This window comes from Tenrec ecaudatus, chromosome 17 (assembly GCF_050624435.1).
Source record: "Tenrec ecaudatus isolate mTenEca1 chromosome 17, mTenEca1.hap1, whole genome shotgun sequence".
Classification (NCBI taxonomy): Eukaryota; Metazoa; Chordata; class Mammalia; order Afrosoricida; family Tenrecidae; genus Tenrec; species Tenrec ecaudatus.
The window spans coordinates 8440229-8460569 of record NC_134546.1 but is presented as its reverse complement, the minus strand read 5'-3'; the positions used below and the strand labels follow the sequence as shown (position 1 = coordinate 8460569).

At 41.0% G+C, this 20341-nt stretch overlaps 1 protein-coding gene and 1 pseudogene across 2 annotated transcripts in view; one reads left to right on the top strand and one right to left on the bottom strand.

Moving 5' to 3' along the window:
- COMMD1 (copper metabolism domain containing 1) overlaps positions 1-20341 on the bottom strand; it is a 157737-nt gene that overhangs the window by 35118 nt on the left and 102278 nt on the right. The gene's annotated exons all lie outside the window — the stretch shown is intronic.
- On the top strand, positions 15021-15913 carry LOC142430961 (Golgi reassembly-stacking protein 2 pseudogene; annotated as a pseudogene).

The following is a 20341-nucleotide window of genomic DNA, read 5'->3' as shown; positions in this document are numbered from 1 at the left end:
TGAAGGGCCTGTGATACGTTGCTTACTATGTTAGTTATGAAAAATGGGTCTGAGTTGTTAAAGGGGAGCACTAGAGACACAGCTTTGGAAGGGACATGGAATTGATGGTGAAAAAAACACAGGTGATTGATGGGATTTTTGATGAAAAGCATACAGTTAAGAGAAGAAAGCGGAAGACAGATGTGCATCCCCAGAAAAACGAATCCAGTAGTTAGAAAGGCTTCACTGTAGAGGACGGAAGGAAAGAAAGGAACAGACCCGAAGAGGGCAATGCCAAAGCTCAGTTGAAGTCCCAGGAGGAAAGAGAGGCCAGAGAAGCAAAGGTGACAAGTGGCCCGAACTGAAGTAGCACCAGACGATGCCGAGTTTGATGGCTATGATGTTCTTGGTGGCCTCTGGCAGAAGAGTTTTAAGAAGAGTGGTGACAGAAAAATGGTGCCATTGAGCCCTGGAAGAATAAGGCAGGAACCCATGGAGGCAGCTGGGAGAAAGCTGTTACACTGAGAGAATCGCAACTGGTGTTAGGAAACACAATGGGCTAAAAGGGCTACATGGAGAACTAAATTGCTGTGTCAACTTTTACCCACCCCCTCCGATCCACTCACAAACACACAGGCATACCCCCAAAAAATCAAGCAACAAAGGAATACAGACAGTAAGCATTGACTTTTTAAAAATAGATGATTTTTTAGTGACTTCAAGGCAAAGGTAAGAGTCTACAATTCCTGGTTATGAAATGTTGACATTATGAAGAATACAGTGGCTATCACAGTACTTTACAAATCAAAGTTTTTAATGAGCTAATAATCAGCAGAGTAGGCTAATTAGAAAAATATTTTTATGCTAAAAAGGCACTTGTAAATAGTATTGGGTCCTATGACATGTATGTCAACTGTAAGTTTACCTGCTATCCTTCCTCTACTCTACTTCCATCCAACTCCTTCTGTGGCTCCTGAAGCACCCAGGGTCCTAATGGGCTCTACTCACTGCCAAGTCATTAAAGCCTTGGGCTACCTGGATAATCAAAAACTAAAGAGTATCTCAGGAAGACTCAGAACTATTAGCCAACTTTGGCCATTTTGTAGAGCAATTAAAAATGCATTTCATTCTTTATAGGACATGATTCAAAATATTTGGTCCAATTATATTTCTATTTGACAGAAAGAAATGTCTTTTTGTTTATAAACTAACAATATAGATAATCTGTGCCAGTAGTTGGTTTTGGATACTGGCCATACTGCTCAGTCCTGTGAACCATTTAAGAACAAATTATTTTCACATTGAGACCATTTAGAAAATAAATAATAAATGATAATGTGTCCACTGTTCTTTGTAAAGTCTTAAATAGTCTTCATGAGAGGGATCGTCATCATTAACTATTTATTTAACACCCACTAGGAATGTTTAGTTGAGCATGAAATGCACTAACCAGGACAGACTAGAATTTTTATTTCATGTTATCATTTGACAAGCAAAATTTTCAAACAAGATTATAATAATTATTCTAGCTCCCAAACAGCAATTTTAGGCATAAAGTAGTCTGGAAGATTAGGAGACTATTTTAAAAATTCATTCCTATTTACTTTTGCTTTTAACTCTATGTGAAGCAGCTCTGTAACCTCTCAGAAGGCCACAAACCACACCTGTAAATTAGGGTAATAGTACTTGCCTGCCTACTTTAGAGGGTCATTTGAAAATGATGAGATAATATTCTTGTAGCTAGATCTTTGAACTCCACAGATGAAAGGCCTTAATTATCAATAATCAGTGGAATTATTCTAATGTTATTTTTCCTGCTCAGCTTTCCTTAAAGTCTATACTTGGAAGAAGATACAAAAATCTTTAGATATATGTCTTGGCTTGTCTAATCTAGATGTGGGCCAGACACAATCATAGAGCCTAAGTAGAGTGTTCAAAAGAATTACTAGTAAGACGAGACATGTTTATATAAATTAAGGTTCCTGTCTACAGAACAGAAAACCACATTGAAAACAACAGACACCAGTCCATTTTCACCTAATTACAAAAAAGATCAAACACACTTTTGTGAGATCTCATAAAGCGAATATTTAATAATGAATCAGGAAATCATATTGTAAATCATTTGCTTTGATGAATGAAAATGGAAGGTGTATATTGACAGAAAAGAAAAATAAAACAAAGGCCCAGTAGCCACTCAAAGTCTTAAAGTTTTGCTTTATTTAGAGACTAAAAATATATTTGAATTTTTTATAACTCCAATTCCAGAAGTCAATTAGACTGAGCACTCTGAGCACAACGTGTCTATAATGAACAGTACACAGACAGGAATGGTTTCCATAAAAACTTAAAATCTCTTAATCTGTAGGACCTAGAAATACTTTTCTTCCCATCTTAGCCACCTCTTTCTCAGTTGCTGATGCTCTTAAGAGCCTAAGCATCTGTATCTCTGCGTACAGAATTCAAAACCCTGAACTTTTTCTTACCTTTCCCCTTGAGCAAAAATTCTGTTTAAATAATTTACTTATGAGCTATTCTTGAAACAAAACCCAAAACTCCCAAAAACAAAACTTAACCTATTCATAGTTAAGTTCAATTTTGCATGAAACACGGGAACAATAAGGTATATGTTAAATGATGTACTGCAGTCTTCAGTATGAATTACAAAACAATATAAAGAAGATCAAAATCCTCACAACTGAACCACTGAGTAACATCATAGTAAATAGAAGAAAAAATGAAGCTGTCAATGATTTAATCTTGCTTCAATATACAATCAATGTTCATGGAAGCAGCAGTCAAGAGATGAAAAGACAAGTTGCATTAGGTGAATCTGCTGCACAGGACTTCATTAGCGTACTGAAAAGCAAGGTTGTTACTTTGAGGACTACGGTACACCTGACCCAGGTCATGGTATTTTCAACTACACCATACGCATGTGAAAGCTGGGCACTGGAAGAGGCAAACCAAAGAAGCCTCAATGCATTTGAACTGTGGTGCTGGAGAAGAAGACTGAAAGTACGGTGGACTGCTAAAAGGACAAACAAACCTGTCTTGGAAGAAGTATGGCCAGAGTGTCCCTTAGAGGCAAGGATGGTGAGACTATGTCTCGCACACTTCGAACACGTTGTCAGGAGAGACCAGTCCCTGGAGAAGGACATCATGTTTGGTAAAGTAGAGAGGCAGCGACAAAGAGGAAGGTCCTCAAAGAGACAGATTTAACACCATGACTCCAACAATGAGCTCAAGCACAGGAATAATTACGAGGATGACGTAAGACCAGACATTATTTCATTCTGTTGTGCACAGCGTTGTTATGGGTCGGAACTGACTTGATAGCACCCAACAACAATAAAACGATATATGAAGAAGTGGTCAGACAAATCCAGAATGAGAGATGTTTTAAAGTACACTATTGCTTAGATACATAAGAAGAAAGGAAAAAGAAAAGAAAGCAAGCGGTAGTAGGACTACTGTTCTTGATGAAGAATTGTCAAACTTTGGCCCATGGGCAAAATCTGATTTGTTTTTATAAATAAAGTTTCATTGAGACACAGCAAGGTTACCCAACAGAAGCTGGAAGAGCTTGGAGAGATCCTCCTCTTAATAACTTTCATAAGAGTATGATGCCACCATTCCTTCATTTTGGACAGCTAGTTTACAGAACTGTGAGGTGATGCATGTCCATTGTTTAAGCCATTGGGTTTGAGGAGCTTTGTTACAGCAACCCTAGGCAAATGTGACACTGGGGGATGTGAATTGTTCCCACTTTGAAAAGCAGTTCAACAACAGCTGTTAAGACACACATACTCTTTGCACCAGAAATTCTACTTTAGGGACTCTCTCATGACAGCAAAAACACCAGCACATAGAGGTATGTCCACATATCCAGGAATGTTATTTCTGGATTGTTTACAGTGGGAGAGACACCAATTAGAAAACAAAATGCAAATATCTTAAATATCCATCTGTGGAATAACTGATTAGGATGTGGGATATACACAATATTCCAGAGTGTTATAAAGCTGCTAACCAGAGGATGGCGCAGGACTGGGCAGTGTTTTGTTCTATTGTGTATCGGGTCACTATGGGTCTGAATTGACTTGCAGACACTTAACAACAACAGCAACAACTAAAGAAAGAATCAGCTATACCATGTCTACTAACCTGGAGAGATGCTCATGACCTATTTTGAGAAAAGGAATGTTTCAGAGTACTATGTATAATCTTGCTATTTTGGTAACAATATCCATCCATCTCCTAAAAATGAAGAAGGAATTGGCTGCCCACTTTGGAGGAAGAAGCCAGTGAAAACCTTATGCAGAGCTTCAAAATTCCCTTATGTGTGATTATGTCTCTAGTTGCAAGGAAAACAATGTAAAAGAATACTACTGTTCACAGAATCGGGGAATAAGTTTTCTTTGGATGAAAATATGCACAGTAAAATATACATAAATTTAGCAATTTCTACATGTGAAATATAGAAACATTATGTCCTTCAAGTTGGGCAAGCAGTCATACGCTTTTCCTTTCCAAACTATTCCACTCCCTGCAACAGACACTGCCTCCGATGCTTCTCATATACACCTTCAGGTTGCTGTTACCACGTTACTTTACTTTTTGTTTGTTTGTGATTTCTGAAGCTTATAGGAAATAACAATATTAACTTTCCAGTTAAATTAAAAAACCTTAATTGGAAGAGCAAATAAAAAATCAAAAAAAGATCAGCACATTTCATATGAGTGAAGGAGCTTCATCAGCATCTGATGAAAAGCAATCATGCTGAATAGTGATATGTTAGTTTCCATCTTAGATCTGCCTGATCCCATACAACCCATGCCTCCACTTCCCAATCACTGCGTATAAAAGAGCTCCATGTCAGGGGCAGGATAACCGGGAAAAGGATCGTGATGAACATCATCTATACAGCCAGCCAACTCCCATTTCAGGTTTTAGACATAGGTGAAATTGTGTCAATGTTCCCATCATTTCTTTCTAGTTGTTTTACTTCCATTTACTTAATATCCGTGTCCCCTTCTCCCCCATCTATACTTGAAATAGCTACTGAATGGAGTCACTGTTGTTAATTTGACCACACATAGACAATTCATCAAACCAGCACAATGCTCAAGGGAAACATTCTTCACTAATCACGACACAATATGATTTAAAGATGACTTCAGAGGGAAAGTTTCAATGTAAGGTTTAAAGATGACTTCAAGGCAAGAGTGGTTAGTGTCATCCAACCTCAATGGCTGCAGAAAATCTAAAGCCCACGAGAATTTGAAAATCTATTCCACATTCCTTCTACAGAATCTCTGAACGAAACCTTAAGTAACGATAGCTGGGATGCAGCCAGGTTTTCAGGTTCCGTGGCAAAGGAGACAGTTGTTCATGTGGACAATTAGGCATTAATTTCAGTTCCTACTCCAATTCCTGGCTCCTTTTCTTCCACTGATGTTCCAGGTCAAGGAAGTCAATTTTTGTATTTTACATGATTGTTCATAAACACTACATACAACAGAACAGATATGCTAAAAATATTGGGGCAAATGACTGGAATGCTCTATGAAACCATGACACTAGACCTCCAAACGAAGAAAACATAACCCAAGAGCTTTTTGGTTGTACATAAGCAAAATCAGCAGCTGCTCTTTCGTTGTTGTTGTTGTAAATACACACACACACACCTTTCAGGTGTTCAACTTAGTAATAACAATTACATTAATTGTGTTGTGCAACTATTCTCCTAATTGATTGCAAATTTGGAAATAGGGTTTATCTTATTAAAATTTTAAGTTATTTTTGTGCTTCTACCAGTTTTATTTTTACCTTTTGAAACTGCTTTAGAAAAGTCTTTTAAAGTACATGTTATCTCAACACAGTTTTTGGTATGCAGAAAAACTATCCTGAAAGTACAGAGAGTTCCACATATTCTTGGTGTCCTCTGCAAACAATCCCTCCCGTTATGACCATCTCACATTGGTGTGGCACCATGGTCACAAATGAGGAGCCAATGCAGATACTTTATTAACTCAAGGCCATCAGTGACAACAGACGCACTTTTTATGTCACAGAGTTCTGTGGGTCTTAAAGGCATAATGCCATGTGTCCATCATCATGGTATCATGCAGAATTATTTCACAGTCCTGAAAATGTCAGGTTCCTTCCCTGGGTTTAAACTCTCTCCTATCTCTATTCTCCACATGGACCCATTTTTCAAGGCTTACACCAGAGATACCCGTCTTTTTGTGTATCCTTCTTAGAGCTCAACTCTACTTCCTTCCTTTATCTATTTCCTTTCAGCCCTCATCCTTCTACTCTCCTGACATTTCCTTCCTAACAAAGGTCACAGTTAAGTATTTCACTGCTCTTTCCTTCTACAGAAGGAGCCCTGGTGGTGCTGTTGGTTAAGCACTGGACGGCTACACACAAGGCTGGTTGGTCAAACTCACTGGCTGCTCGTCAGGAGAAAGAAAAGGCTGTTTGCTGCCATCAAGACCTACAGCTGTAGCAATCCCAGTAGGGAGCACTATGACTTGGAAATAACTCAATGGTAGTGGGTTTGATTATGTGGGTTTTTGGGGGGTTTTTTGCCCATAAGATTGGTTACTGCCTTTATGTTTTAAACACAGCATTGAAAAAATGGTTGACTGTGGGAAATTTCTCCCAAGTGTCTCCCCCAAATATATGCCAAACTTAACTGCTTGCGAATGACTATCCACTTGGAGGTCATCAGGAGTAGATCAGGGACCATTCTCCCTAAGGGTTATCAGCCATCTAGACCAAGCAGACACCACTGTTTATCCCACAAGTAGGGCCCACTCCTTTCTGATAAGGATAAGAGTTATCTGTTTCCTTGTAGGAAACCCCAGAGAGGTCAAACCTGCCCAAGGATGACCGAGTCTAGGCTGTCATCATGAATCTAGGGTCTGCCCATCTTGTCACATGTATACCCCTAGACCTTTCCATTCCTATGGGCATACCCCTAGCTCATCCCCTTCCTGTCACACTTATGCCTATCATACACCCCCCTTCCTGTGATGTGTATGCCTATTGTACTGCCCCTTCCTGTGACGCGTGGTTACCTGTAATCATGCCCCCCGAAGGAGATATAACCCTTGGTTAGCAATAAAGTGGCGGCTCTCCTGCTCGGCTCCCCCCACGAGAACCACCAAGCAGGGCTGAGGTGAGCGTGCTACTATGAAATGTGTCACTATTAAATATGTCTCTCATGCTCTTGATGACCTTAATAAATAAATAAATAAATATATATATATATATATATATATATATATATATATATACCTCAACCGTACAACTGTGCTTACTGAACGGGGACTGGCACCCCACTTCATACCACAGTTAACCAAGTGATCAAAGGATTCGAGTATAGACTGTAGCAGGCAGGGCCAGAGAGAAAGAACATAGCTATCAAATGCAGTTGGAATGAATACAACAAAACAAAACAAAACGAAACGCAAACTTAAATCACCTGCAATGGACCGGCTTCCAACTCAGAACATCCTTGTACAGGTAAATCTTTAAGGGAGCAGACAGGCCACCCAATACACAGTGGCACCAAGGCTCTTTGACTGATTAGCACTGTGGGAAAGAAATATTTAAATGCAGAAAGTCTTTTCCTTGCCTCTTAGCATAGACTCTTGTAGCTGTCAGGGGAAGAGTTCTGGGAAGCATGCAAGCGGCTGCACACGCCAAGAAACTAGTAAAAGACACCTCTCCAATAGGTCCATTCTGACCGATAGCAACCCTAGGTACAACAGAATGAGACACCATCCATCCTGAGCCATCTTCACAATGGTTGTGTTCAGGTCCATTGTTGCCTCTACTGTATCAGTTCATCGTACTGAAGATCTCTCTCTTTTTCACTGACCCTCTACGTTAGCAAACTTGATGTCCTTCTCCAGGGACTGGAGAACATGCCCTCCTGATAACATGCGCAAAAGATGTGAAAGAAAGTCTTACCCTCTTCAGCTCCAGAAAGCAATCTGGCTATACTTCTTCCCAAATAAATTTGTTTATTCATCTGGCACTCCATGGTATATTCAGTATCATGTGGCAGGCCATAATTTCAACACAGCCTTTCTTATTCACTGTCAGATTTCACAGGATTGGGTCTGGTGCACCTTACTCCTCAGAGTAACACTTCTGCTCTTTAACACTTAAAATATATCTCACAGATATGCCCAGTGCAATTCATCAATTGACTTCGTGAGTACTGCTTTCATGATGGTTGAAATCAAATCAAATCTCTGGAAACTTCAATCTTGTCCCCATTCGTCATGATGTTATTGGTGCGGTGGAAAGATCCCGCCCATTTAGACTGAGGTGTAATCCATACTGTAGGGTTGTGCAGGCTTTGATTTTCACCAGTGCTTTGATTCCTCTTTGCTTTCAGCACAGGCAAGGTTGTCAACGGCTGTGAATGAGTCTTCCTCTAACCCTACATTCGTAACATAGTTCGAATTCTCAGATGGGGTACTCAGCACACAGAGCTAAGAATGGTGAAAGGATATAGCCTGATGCATGCTTTTCCTGATTATAACCCATCAGTACCTTGTTCCGTTTGAACCACTGCTTCTTGATCTACGGACAGGCTCTGCATAAGCACCATGAAATGTTCAGGAGTTCTTTGCAATGTTATCCAAAGTTTGCTATGATCTATTCAGTTGTAAATCTTTGCATAATCAATAAAACACAAGGAAACATTTTTTTCTGAGAGTCTGCTTTCAGCTAAGATCCATCTGATGTCACCAATGATAACCCATTGTCCCACACCCTCTTCCAGCTCTGCCTTGAATGCATGGCAGCTCGCAGAATCAGCAGGAAACCAGAAGCCTTTGGCCAAACGAGCAAAATTATAACAGAATGAAATTAGAATTCTAGTTCTTCCATGTATTGTGAAGTCTTGGGAAATTCATTTAGAAAATTAATTGTGGCAAAGTTTCATTTTGTTCAAATTATTTTTTTAATTGGTCATTTTACTGGGGGTGAAGAGTCTTCTACATTGCTTTTTTTAAGGGGACAGCCCCTATAGCCAATTGGGCCAGTTAGGAAGACCTCTTTGGGTTTTTTTTTTGTTTTTTTAACAATTTATTGGGGCTCATACAATTCTTATCACAGTTCATATATATACAAACATCAATTGTATAAAGCACATCTGTACAGTCTTTGCCCTAATCATTTTTTTCTCTTTTCTTTTTTTACATTTTATTAGGGACTCATACAATTCTTATCACAATCCATACATATACATACATCAATTGTATAAAGCACATCCATACATTCCCTGCCCCAATCATTCTCAAAGCATTTGCTCTCCACTTAAGCCCCTTGCATCAGGTCCTCTTTTTTTTTCCCCCTCCCTCCCCTTTCCCCCTCCCTCATATGCCCTTGGTAATTTATACATCGTTATTTTGTCATATCTTACCCTATCCGGAGTCTCCCTTCCCCCCCTTCTCTGCTGTCCCTCTCCCAGGGAAGAGGTCACATGTAGATCCTTGTAATCAGTTCCCCCTTTCCAACCCACTCACCCTCCACTCTCCCAGCATCGCCCCTCACACCCTTGATCCTGAAGGTATCATCCACCCTGGATTCCCTGTACCTCCAGCTCTCATATGTACCAGTGTACAGCCTCTGCCCTATCCAGCCCTGCAAGGTAGAATTCGGATCATGGTAGTTGGGGGGAGGAAGCATCCAGGATCTGGGGGAAAGCTGTGTTCTTCATTGGTACTACCTCGCACCCTAATTAACCCATCTCCTCTCCTAAACCCCTCTATGGAGACCCAAGGCCCAAGTGTCGGCCAATGGAGATCACCTCTTTGTTTTTTATAGAGAAATCAGAGTTCATATTAATGTGAACCCTGTTTTGAAAAAGATATTGGTATATACATATCTATATCTATATATATCACAAATAAAATGTCTGCTGCTTAAAACCTACAAGCTGCATGTTTGTGATCTGTGACTTAATGGCTAGGGGGCAGGGAGAAGTGGTACATGTAGCTCCCTTGCTAGATGCTTCAGAGACTAGCAAATGGAAGGCAATGGCTGGTACAGGGGCAAGACTTGGCTCTCTGTTTCCTCTGTGCTGTAAAGCTGAAATGGGCAAAACAAAGAAGACAAACTAGAAGCTGCTGTTCAGAGACAATGCCAGAGACAGGGAGCAAATGCACTCTAAGTGAAGACTTAACGCTATTAAAATGTTTTGCTAGATTTAAACTCGACATAACTCTGATCTCAGAAGTAACTGGAAGTCCAACATCTAGGTCATTGTATACACTCATACAGCTTCTATTTCAGTCACAAATGATAATGTCAGCCACTCACTGTCATCCAGTTGAGGCTGATTTACAGTGACCTTCGATGTTGACAGGAGCAGACAGCCTCCCCTTCCGCAGAGAGCAGCGCTGGGTTCAGAGTGCAGAACGATGTTGAGCAGCCCGGCACCTCCCCACAGCGCCACCAGGTGCCAACTCTCATGCTGAGAAGAACAAGTCAACATGGACCGATCTCTTTCTTAAAGCACAACGGAAATGTCACGTTTATTCCCTCACTTGAAAGAGGGCTTGTCCTGGAGCCCCAGTTACTGGGACAGGCCAGCGGGTCTATTCTGACTCATAGTGACGCTCGGTGCAGAACAAGGACCACAGGCTGCAATCCTGATGAAAGCAGACTGCTAAGGTGTTTCTTCTCAGCAAGGGGTTTCTTTGTAAGCAACCAAGTGCGTAACCACTGCCCTTAGCAATACCTATGATCAGTTATTTCCATTCCACTTCTATTCCCTGCCCTCCCACTCACTCAGCAGGCCTTTCACCTGAGTTTCCATGCCTGAAACCAATACAGCTCCGATCTGTTTCTCAAGTCAAGTAAAATGCACGGCCTCACTCAAAGAGAGCTGCTTCTTTTTAGCTTATCGTTTCCTACCGGACTGTTCAAATACTTCACTGCCTTCCTGAAATCTTCAATCATCTGTATCTGCCTCTGCCTTCATTCTCTAGTCTAAAACTCACAGGGATGAATTCATTACAATTCTAGGCATCAATATTCCAAAATAGGAAAAATAAAACCAGAATATAAAACATCATCTGTCCCTGGTTATGCAAATAAAAAATTCCCTAGTTCTCAAATACTGTAGCTCTAGACAAAACTAGTCAGTAAATGTTGAGCTGACTTTGACAGTAGTATTCCTAAACTCTCAATAATCTTCTCCAAGTTACCATATATACCCGAGTATAAGCCGACCCGAATATCAGCTAAAGTACCTAATTTTACCACAAAAACTGAATTAAAAATGTGTTGAAAAATTCGGCTTATCCATGAGTATATATGGTAGTTACTTTTATTTTATGTATGTTACTGGTATTTAAAATGAATTTAGACATATGAAAACTCACTCAATGGCATGGATTTGGACTCTTATCAACCCTTTAGGACAGTGGTTCTCAACCTGTGGGTCACGACCTCTTTGGGGGTCGAAAGGGTCGCCCGATTCATACCAGTAGCAAATTGCAGTTATGAAGTAGCAACGAAAACAATGTTATGGTTTGGGGTGACCACACATGAGGAACTGCATGAAAGGGTCGTGGCATTAGGAAGGGTGAGAACCACTGCGCTAAATGGTAACCATTTTCTTGCAGTTACTCTGGGGGTCGTGGTGTCACTTTTAATTCTACACGTTCCTTTGCCTCTTTATATTTTCCTTTTCTTTTAACAGCAGTGCAATTTAAATACGGCAAAATTCACACCTTTTAGTTCTGACTTTTGAAAAATACACACATTATGAAAAATGCCAAGATGAATTCCAAACATTTGTATCATTTTTCATTCCCATAGCAATGTATGAGAATTCTAGTTGCTCGATATCCTTGTCAGCTCTTGGTACTGTCAGAATTTTTTATTTCAGTCGTTCTTGGTGTGTAGTGATACTGCATTACGGTTTTAATTCATATTTTCCTAATGATGGAAGCAAGCAGGGATGGGGGGAGACGCCAAATGACCTGGCAATCACTCAGGACCAGAAGACACATGGGCCTCCCTCCATCGTCAACACAGAGAAAAAGCCTTCCCTTACTGATGGCGCAGTGGATTTGGATTCCTAGCTTCTTAAACTGTGGGAAAATAAATGTCAGGTTGTTAGCTCTGCAAAAGCCACTATTGAGAACACAAAAAGATATGCCAGAAACTAGGAGGCAATATTTAGAACGTATTTTATAGTTCTATGGTGTATTTTGAGTTAATCTCTGTATATGGTTCAAGATGCCATCTCTGCCCCATCATGTCTAAATTGTCCCAGCCATTTCTTCATTGAATTGCCTTTGCACTGTCGGGTAAAAGGAACCCTGGTGGCATACGGGTTGAGAGTTGGGCTCCAATTTGTGAGGCTGGCAGTTCAAAACACCAGCTGCTCTGTGGGAGGAAGACATGGCTTTCTATTCCTGTGAACAGTTACAGGTTCAGCAACTCACGGGCAGTTCTGCCCTGTCCTATAAGGTCACTATGAGTTGGCATTGACTCAATGGCATTGAGTTTGGTTTGTTGTTTTTTTAGTTTTAATTGAAAGTCAATTAAGCAAATATTGTGTATGGGTCTATTTTTGGACATTCTATTCTATTCCATTAATCTATGTGTTTATCTTTGAAATTCACTGAGGTCGAAACTCATTGACTGTGATGGTGGCTGTACCATGTGTAGCCTGTGTACACTGTTTCCTCATTAAGTGAGATTGGAGAGGACAGTCAGCCTCCTGTAATTATAGGATGGAACTAAGAACCAGAAGACACCAATTCTGATAAAAGTTCTATCATCAATGACTTAATCATATCCCTCCATGTGTCTTAAGGATAATGATTATCTATATACTTCATAGGATTATAATAGATTAAATGTGAAAACATTTTTAACTGCCTTTAATAGGCTATAGATTTATTCTACTTTTGCCTTTTGGGTACTAATTCTAAATACTCATAAAAAAGCACGCTTGCCTTCTTTCCCACATTTGAATATTGAAACTTGAAACTAGGACTTCAGTGACAACAATTCACTGTCAATTCTGTATAGATTTGCATCAGTCATTATGGGAGCAAAGCAGTCATAGTCAGAATTTTACCTCATTGTCACCTGGGAGCTCAGATATTTTCATATTCACCTTCAAGCATATATTTTGTTCTCTCCCACTGCCTCTACCTGGAGTATATCTATTTGAACTCCAAAGAAAAATCACCTTAAGAGCTAGAGCTGGGAGGGAGGATGGGGTGGGTTCTTGACCATTTCAGGAAATAATTGTGATAAATAATTCAAGAACTCCAGTTGTTCTCTCTCTAACTTTATCTTCCAAGAGGAATGAGGGCAACTACTCTTAATCAATTACTATTAAGCCTGAGTAATGTCAGTTTCACTATCACCAACCAAATTAGTTGGGAAATACCACAGTTACTTCTGAGGTATTTCTAGAATGGTGACTGGTACTACAATTCCAAAGAAAAATGCTAAAAATGCCCATACGGGTAAGGCTTATACAAAACCAATGAAGTATACATTTGTAGACAGAAACTCTAGTAAATATCCAGTCGAAATCCAAAGTAGAATGATTAATATAGCAATGATACTTTAATGTACATAGTCCCATGCTCTAGAACTTTATGATAGAAACACTTTTAAAAAATCATTTTATTCTGGGCTTGTAGAGCTCTTATCACAAGCCATACATGCATCCGTTGCGTCAAGCACATTTGTACATGTTGCCACCATCATTTTCAAAACATTTGCTTTCTACTTGAGCCCTTGATATCAGCTCATTCACCACCTACCAATCCCTCATGAACCCTTGATAATTTATAAATTATTATTTTTTCATGTCTTAGACTGACCGATGTCTCCCTTCACCCACTTTTCTGCTGTCCATGCCCTTGGGAGGGAGTTATATGTAGATCACTGAGACTGGTTTCCCCTTTCACCTCCCACCTTCCCCTTCTGGTATTGCTACTCTCGTTATTGGTTCTGAGTGGTTTTTCTGTCCTGGATTCCCTGTGTTTCCAGCTCTTATCTACCTGGATTTGTAAGGTAGAATTGGGGTCATGATAGTGGGGTGAGTGGGAGAGGAAGGAAGCATGAAAAAAACTAGAGGAAAGTTGTATGCTTCTTTGGTGCTATACAGAAACGCTGTCTTGTTCAATCATAATCATTTGAAAATATTTATTAAGTATCTGATATATGGTAGGTAAACAAAATTACAGAAGATTGGGCAGAATCCTCGACAGAAACAGAATGAAGAGAGAGATCTGACCCTATGGGCTGGCGTAAACGGCTAGATTTGACGGCTTTCAGTATGCCCTGGTTCTGTTTGAATGACTGTCTCTTGCTCTGAGCACAACGAAGTGCTCTGGATTTCCCACTCATCTCAATGTTATCTATACTCTGCTATGATTCACACAGTCAAATGCCTTTGCACAGTTAATAAAACACAAGTAAACATCTCTCTGATACTCTGCTTGCAGGCAAGATCCAGCTGATGTCAGCAATATTTTCTGTCATACCCCTCCTCTTCTCAATCTGCTGAAGCTTTGGCAGCTGCCTGTCCATGTACTGCTGCAACTGTATCTGAATTATCTTCAGTAGAAGTTTACTTGCATGTGATGTTAATCATCACAGTTAATTTAAAGTGCTTGGCAATATTGTGCTGCCTGAATTCAAAAGGTACCTTTCAGCCTGCCTTAGAAGTATACTAAAACTGCTCTAACTTAAGAAAGAACCCCAACTTCTCGATTTTCCAGGTTTCATTTTAAATAGATTAAAATAAAACTGAAAATCTAAACAACATATACTCCACACAGGCCAACTTCATGCACAAAACACCCTTGGCTGTGGGGCCAGCCGAAACGACCAGGCTTTCTACTCTCGTAAAGATTTAGTCTTTCAAACCCACAGGGCAAGTTCTTCCCTGTTCTATACGGTTGCTCTAAGTCAGAATCCATTTGATGGTGGCAGTGAGTTTGGTTGAAAGAGTTGTTTTTTAAATTAATCGTTCAAGATTAAATAAAGATAATATTCTTTAAGGATCTACTGAAAACGCATGTTGAAAAACCTGTGAAAATGCTTAACTACAGCAGCAAAACCCTGGAGCTGACAGACACCTCAGTCACACTAAGTGATGTGGGGAGGCCGGGGCTTTTTGGGAGTGAACATCAATTTCTGCAGCTTTGATGGGGCGATGAAAATGTTTGGCAAGTGCTGGAAGTGGAATGTAATCTCCTGCAGCCCTAGTAGGTTGAGACCTCCTAGTGATGACATCATCAGAGCAGATCGAATCAGGAATGAGTCTGAAGATCTATTCAGCCTTACTGAAACACATGAAGCAAAACCACTGATGCTTTGTGTGCCCCACAGACATGGGTGACTGCCAAGAAGTGAAGGTGACAGAAAAGTCTCTAGGGAAAAGGCGGTCTGTTGTATGGCACTGGTAAGGTTATTTGCATCAAACACCTACAAGGTCATCTGAAGAAGGAAAGAAACTTCCTCTTTGGGACAAATGACTGGTGCACCTTTTATTCCTCTAGAAGATGGGTTTGCAGAGGTCCCGGTGTCCTCAATTAATCCCCTGCCTGTGTCACCCCCGGGAACTACAGGGAGTGAAAAGAATTTGTCTGCTTTCTATGAGCTCAACCCCCAAGGCTGTCATTAACAGTCTCAGTACAAGTGTACCAACAGTATCATCTTACCACCACAAGGAGGCCAGGCCCTTACTTCTGTGTCACTCATAAGCCCCGCTACTATAACCAAGTGGGACTGCCTGCCCTGCCCACCCTCCTCTTCTTTCTTCACCTCCCTGAAACTTGCCCGGGAACTGCACTGTACTTCTTCCTGTGCATCTGTATTTCTCTCATCATCCCTTTGGCTCCAGAGGTCTCTTCTGTAGCAGACTGCCCTTTCACTTCCTGACAACCCACCTTCTGACCCCATTACAACTACTGCAATGGCAGGTGCAAAGGCCAAGAGCCGGTGAGCCCCGCCCCACCCCCACTCAAGTGAGAAGCCTATTTCTGTGGTTGTGTGTGCATGTCCTTCTGTGACACTGTTATTCTCGCCAGTTCCTCAGAGGTGGCAGGGTATGATCAGAAAAACAGCATGGTCCAAAGACTCTTTCTGAGTGAGTTATAAAGTCATACCACTGGAAGTAGACTGTTGAGAAAATGATACATTCTGAGAAGGGAGATAAAGAATGTTTAACCTGTACACAGACCAAAAGCAGCCATTCTAACAGAACAAGGGGATTCTGTATAGTTTCAAATCAGAAGAGATATATGTCAAGGTTGAAACCTTCCCACTGATATACTGAGCAAGTAATCCGAGAAACTGGACAGTATGAAAAGGCAACATCAGAATTAGAGGAAACCTCATTAATCCGCATTAATAATCAATTGCTTACGGAACGCAAAGAGGACTTAAAGCACTTACTGATGAAGATCAAAGACTACAGACCTAAGCATGGCTTAATCCAACAACAAGAACAACAAAAATCCTCAACTGGACCTGTAAGCAATATTATAATCAACAATGAAGGACTGAAATTTTTTTTCTCTCACTATAATGGGGTATATTAGGGCAGTTAACAGGTTACAGTTTAGGATCAGAAAAGTTCAGGATGCAGTTCTTCAGTCAGGAGTGCCTCTTCTTCTTCTTCTTTTTTTTTGGCTTCTGCAACTTTAATGGGGTATCCCTACTGCTACCTCTTCAATTAGTTTTTCAGAGGGATTCACTGCTTCCCTTTGGAGCTTATTCTTTTTTTTTTTCTTTTTTTACATTTTATTAGGGACTCACACAACTCTTATCACAATCCATACACATACATACATCAATTGTATAAAGCACATCTGTACATTCCCTGCCCCAATCATTCTTTTTTTTTTTTTTTGCATGATGCCTTTATACCTGGTCCCTTGGCACCTCGTGATCGCACTGGCCGGTGTGCTTCTTCCATGTGGGCTTTTTTGCTTCTGAGCTAGATGGCCGCTTGTTCACCTTCAAGCCTTTAAGACCCCAGACACTATCTCTTTTGATAGCCGGGCACCATCAGCTTTCTTCACCACATTTGCTTATGCACCCATTTGTCTTCAGCGATCCTATCATGGAGGTGTGCAGTCAATGATATGATTTTTTTGTTCTTTGATGCCTGATAACTGATCCCTTCGGGACCACTCGATCACACAGGCTGGTGTGTTCTTCCATGTGGACTTTGTTGCTTCTGAGCTAGATGGCCGCTTGTTTATCTTCAAGCCTTTAAGACCCCAGTCACTATCTCTTTTGATAGCCGGGCACCATCAGCTTTCTTCACCACATTTACTTGTTCACCCACTTTGGCTCCAGCCATTGTGTCGGGAGAGTGAGCATCATAGAGTTCCAATTTAATAAAAGAAAGTATTCATGCATTGAGGGAGTGTTTGAGTAGAGGCCCAAGGTCCTTCGCCACCTTAATACTTAACCTATAAATATAGATACATCGATCTACTTCCCCATCCTCCTATATATATTTGCATGTACATGTCTTTGTCTAGACCTCCATAAATGCCCTTTGACTCCTAGCTCTTTCCTCCATCTCCCTTGACTTTCCTTCTGCCCTACTACCATGCTTCGTCGCCACCTGGGCTAGAGTATACCTCTTCTCTAAGCAACCTTACCCTTGATCATTCCCCACCAGACCTGCCACTCCCTCCTCTCTACCATTTGGGATCCCATGTTGTTCCCTTGTCCCTGTGTTTGTTAACACCACTTCCTTACCCCCCTACCCCCCACCCCAAGTCCTCCTGGAACTGTTGGTCCCATTGTTTTTCCTCCAGATAGTTCATCCAGCCTGTCCTATTCAGACAGACCTGTGGAGACACTAACATGCACGAAAACAAGACAGAGGAAAACAAAGCAACAGTATACAATCTGACAACAAAACAACAAAAACAAACCACTGACAAGGAACAGAACAAAACAGTTCACAGGAGAAAAGCTTGTAGTTAGTTCAGGGATCGTTTGCTGGCCCTTAGGAGCATTTTCCAGTCCAGTCTGTTGGGGCACCACGCCCTGGCCCCAAAGTCCACTTTCAGCATTCCCTGGGGACCTTGCCACTCCATTCCCTTGCTGTTCCGCTGCACTCTCCCAGTGCTTTGCCTCGGTGTGGTGGGATCAGGTCAGGTGCAATTCCCACACTGTGGAAAGACTGAAATTTTCAAAGATTGTATTTTACTTGGATCCCCGATCAAAGGCAATGGAAGTAGTTGTCAGGAGATCAAAGGATGTACTGTTCTGGGCCAATCTGCTACAAACCAATTCAAAGTCACTGCCACTGAGTTAATTTCGACCAATAGCAACCATATACAGGGCAATGTGGCACTGTTCCCTGGGGTTTCCGAGACTGTAAATCTTTATGGAAGCTGAAAGTCTCATCTTGCCTCATCAGAGTGGGCGTGTGGTTTTGAACCACCAACCTTTAGCCCAATTGGTAATCCACTATCCCAACAGGGCTCTTTTGCAAAAATAAAACCCAAACCTACTGCTATCCAGTAAATTCTGACTCACAGTGACTCCGTGTGGGATTTCCAGGACTTTAATTCTTTATGGAAGCAGACAGCTTTTAACTTTCTCTCCCAGAGCTACTGAAGTGAACAGTCCAATGCTTACCCAACAATCCCACCTCTTCACCGTGTTAAAAAGTACCTATGTTACCTTGAGGGAGAGACTAATCAGTTCCTGCCATATAAGGTTGTTCTTCTACAGTCACCCTTGCCATCAGCCCCAAATCAACAGACAAGTGTGCTTAGTGAATCTTATTGGAAATTCACATCAAGCATGAGGGGAAGAGCATGTTGGTCTCAGAACAGGTGATTTAACTTCTGCTGGTGGGTAAATCAGGTGGGGCAACCTGCCATTGGGAAAAACACTTAAATTACTTATACGGACCTCCCCAAGGGGAGAATACGACCGGTATTATGTTCCTAATTGGACACTTTTGACCTAGTTTCTATCCGGCCCTGGGGGACCCAGGCCACCTGCTAAAGACAAATGGGATTTTAGTCTCAGTTCTTTTGAGGGGCACAACATCCTTGATAGGTAAGGTGACCAGATGTCCTGATTTTTAACAATTTTCCTGTGTCCCGTGGCGTTTTTAAAAAGTCCCGATTTTTTGAAAGAATGCACGACAAACTAGGGCATACGGTTTTCAGCTGTCATGTGGCTATTTCGCCAGGATATGAGTTTTATCAATGGTGTCCTGCTGGTGTCCCGCTTTTACCAATATTAAAATCTGGTCACCTGATTCATAGGTCACACCAGAAGAATCTGATTCAGAAACACGACTAAGCACACTGGAAACACCTGTAGATTTAAGGCACTGAAACACTCTCTTTGACTTGAGGCTGATACGCTCACACACAAGAACAATTCTAAAGATGGCGGCCGACATGCAGTGTTTCATTCTGTTGTCCATAGGGTCGCTATTGGTCAGAAGTGATTTGCTGGTACTTAACAACTACCTACAATTTAATTTGGTTGGTTGATAAAGCACATAAATTAGAGCTTTTAAACAGTGTATTTGGCTGACAGAATAAATCTTTAGCATAGACACAGAATACTGATGGTTGCTATGAAGCCCAATCACAGAACATGAGCTTACTGAACTAGTCACATGTCTTAAAAATCTTCGAACAATATACATTGTTGCTCTCGAACAACTGCATGAGGACCAAATGCAGCCAATTATAAGCATTTTAAAAAGCTGAGATGTAATAATGAATATGGTCTTGCTAGCCATCATTCTGCGGTGATTCAGTGTCAACTTGGGCTCTGCCTGGGGCTATTACCCACTTTGGAGGGGTTCTCTGCTGTGTAGTGGACGGAATGAAGTCTCTAATTTAGCAGCGGGTGGAAACCAAGCCACTACACCTTTTGTATCGTTGGAGAGTCTGATAAAGACTATGTGTTCTTTAAAAAATTACACATACACATGAACGAGTTCACATAATTTGAGGATTTTGTGTCATATTTCTTTTATCTATGTGGCTACTGATAGCTATAGTCCAAACCACACAATTCAGCTCTTCTAGTACCTGATGAAAGTAAGCAGTATCTTATTCAGATTCTAGACCTACGGAGCAGTCTACTAACCGCGCACCTCAGTTGGCTGATTCTGAGAATCGATACTGAAATACAGTGAGTGTGAAAAGTACAAGGCACCAACAATACCGAGTTCAGTTATTTTGTTCATTCTGTCTCCCCAGCCACACCACCTCTCTGACGTACACTTTCTGATGTATACAGAGGCTTATCTAAGGTACGGCAAGTACGGCCCTTGTCGTGGGCA